Here is a 3,114-nt window from a genome sequence, read left to right on the forward strand (position 1 = left end):
TACCCTTTCCCATGAGACTTCTCTTAGCAGTTGATTGAACAGGCCAAAGTTGGCCCTTCGGAAATCTAGAACTGTGGCCTTGCTAGGTATTCTATTCCTCCCACACAGGATCCTAAATTCCACCATCTCACGGTCACTGCAGCCATGGCTGCCATTGATCACCACCCCTTCAATCAAACCCTCCTTGTTGGTGAGTACTAAATGTATCAGTGCTCCTCTCCTAGCTGGTTTGTCCACCATTTGCATTAAGAAGTTATTATCAATGCACTGGAGGAACCTCCTAGAATGTGAATGATTGGCTGTGTAAGTCTTCCAGCAAATATCGGGATAGTTAAAATCCCCGTGAGGAATAAGGCATGTAGTCGCGAGGCTACTTCCAGGTGCCTGTAGAAAGCCTCATCAACTCCTTCATCCTGATCAGGAGATCTATAATAGACCCCCACAATTGTATCACCCATACCAGTCTGTCCCTTAATTCGTACCCACAGATATTCTACTTGGGCCTCATCTGGCCCCGGACAGAACTCAATACAATCTAGTTGCTCTCTCACATAAAGAGCAACTCCACCACCTCGCTTTGCTGACCTATCTTTCCTAAAAAGGACGTAGCCATCCATGACAGTCATGTGAGCTGTCCCACCATGTCTCTGTAATTGCCACTAGATCATAGCCTTTAGACTGCACACAGACTTCTAACTCCTCCTGTTTATTCCCCATGCTGCGTGTGCCATGCTTGACCTCGTGCTCACCAACAGGGAAGGGCTGGTTGGGAAGGTGACGTTCCAGGGCAGCTTTGGTTGTAGCGATTATGAGATGGTCGGGTTCGAGATCCTCAGCATAGTGAGAAGAGCGTGCAGCAAGCTCACTGCCATGGACTTCAAGAGAGCAGGCTTTGGCCTCTTCAGGAACCTCCTCAGTAAGGTTCCATGGGATATAGCCCTAGAGGGCAGGGGGGCTCAAGACTCTTGGTTGATATTCAAGGATCACCTGCTCCAAGCTCAGGAGTGTTGCATCCCAACTAGAAGGAAGTGCAGCAGGAGGGCCAGGAATCCTCCTTGGTTGGATAAGGAGCGGCTGAGGAAACTTCGAGAGAAAAAGAGTCTTATAAAAGGTGGAAGCAAGGGCAGGCGGCCTGGGAAGAATACAGGGATGTTGTCCGGGAACCTAGGGACCAGGTTAGGAAAGCTACAGCCCAGATAGAATTAAACTTGGCAAGGGATGTGAAAGATAACAGGAAGAGACTCTACAGGTACAACTCAAAAGACAGACTAGGAACAATGTGGGCCCTCTCTGGAAGCTATCAGGAGAACTGTCTACCCTGGATTTGGAGAAGGCTGAGGTTCTTAATGACTTCTTTGCCTCCATCTTCAATGGCAAATGCTCTGGCCACACCACCCAAGTCTTGGAAGGCAGATGAAGGGACTGTGAGAATGAAGACCTTAGGTCCACTGTAGGAGAAGATCTGGTTCGAGACCATCTTAAGAACCTGAATGCGCACAAGTCCATGGGACCTGAATGAAATCCATCTGTGGGTCCTGAAGGGGCTGGTGAATGAAGTTGCTAAGCCACTGTCCATCATATTTGAAAAATCACGGCAGTGAGGTGAAGTTCCCAATGACTGGAAAAAGGGAAATATAACCCTCATTTTCAAGAAGGGGAAAATGGGTGACCCAGGGAACTACAGACAGGCCAGTCTCAGCTCTGTGCCTGGCAAAATCTTGGAGCAGATTCTCCTGGAAGGCACACTAAGGCACATGAAAAACAAAAAGGTGGTTGGAGATAGCCAGCATGGGTTCACTAAGGGGAAATCTTGCCTGACCAATTTGGTGGCCTTCTATGATGGGGCTACAGAACTGATGGACTGTGGTAAAGCAACTAGCATCATCTATCTGAGCTGATGCAAAGCATTTGACACTTTCCCGCATGACGTCCTTGTCTCTAAATTGGAGAGATATCAGCTTGATACATGGATCACTCGGTGGATAAAGAATTGGCTGGATGGCTGCATGCTAAGAGTTGTGGTCAATTGCTCAATGTCCGGCTGGAGACCAGTAACGAGTGGTGTCCCTCAGGGATCAGTGTTGCGATCAGTCTTGTTCAACATCTTTGTCAGTGACATGGACAGTGGGATTGAGTGTGCCCTCAGCAAGTTTGCCGATGACACTAAGCTGTGTGGTTCGGTTGATAAGTTGGAGGAAAGGAATGCCATCCAGAGGGACCTTGACACGCTTGTGAGGTGGGCTGATGCCAGCCTTATGAAGTTTAACTAAGCCGAGTGCAAGGTCCTTCACATGGGTTAGAGTAATCCCAGACACAGCTACAGGCTGGGCAGAGAAGAGATTCAGTGCAGCACTGCAGAGAAGGACTTGGGGGTGTTGGTCAATGATAAACTGAACATGAGGTAGCAGTGAGTGCTCGGAGCTCAGAAAGCCAACCATATCCTGGGCTGCATCAAAAGGAGTGTGACCAGCAGGTCGAAGGAGGTGATCCTGCCCCTCTACTCTGCTCTTGTGAGACCTCACTTGGAGTATTGTGTGCAGTTCTGGTGTCCTCAATATAAAAAGGACATGGAACTGTTGGAACAAGTCCAGAGGGGGGCCACGAGAATGATCAGGGGACTGGAGCACCTCCCATATGAAGATCAGCTGAGAAAGTTGGGGCTGTTCAGCCTGGAGAAGAGAAGGTTGCATGGAGACCTCATAGCAGCTTTCCAGTATCTGAAGGGGGCCTATAGGGATGCTGGGGAGGGACTCTTCATTAGGGACTGTAGTGATAGGACAAGGGGTAATGGATTAAATCTTAAACAGGGGAAGTTTAGATTGGATGTAAGGAAGAAGTTTTTCCCTGTTAGGGTGGTGAGGCACTGGACTGGGTTGCCCATGGAAGTTGTGAATGCGTCATCCCTGGCAGTGTTCAAGGCCAGGTTGGACAGAGGCTTGAGTGAGATGGTTTATTGTGAGGTGCCCGTGCCTATGGCAGGGGGATTGAAACTGCATGATCTTAAAAGTCCTTTCCAACCCAAACTATTCTATGATTTTAAGTTACCAGGTTTTTCCTTGCCTAGAACTAATAAAAAATTTTGCATAGTATTGAAGCAGGTATGAGTAATTTGGC

This window comes from Neopsephotus bourkii, unplaced genomic scaffold, assembly GCF_033783945.1.
Source record: "Neopsephotus bourkii isolate Nb327-2 ecotype Australia unplaced genomic scaffold, CSIRO-AGI_Nbou_v1 NB_152, whole genome shotgun sequence".
Classification (NCBI taxonomy): domain Eukaryota; kingdom Metazoa; phylum Chordata; class Aves; order Psittaciformes; family Psittacidae; genus Neopsephotus; species Neopsephotus bourkii.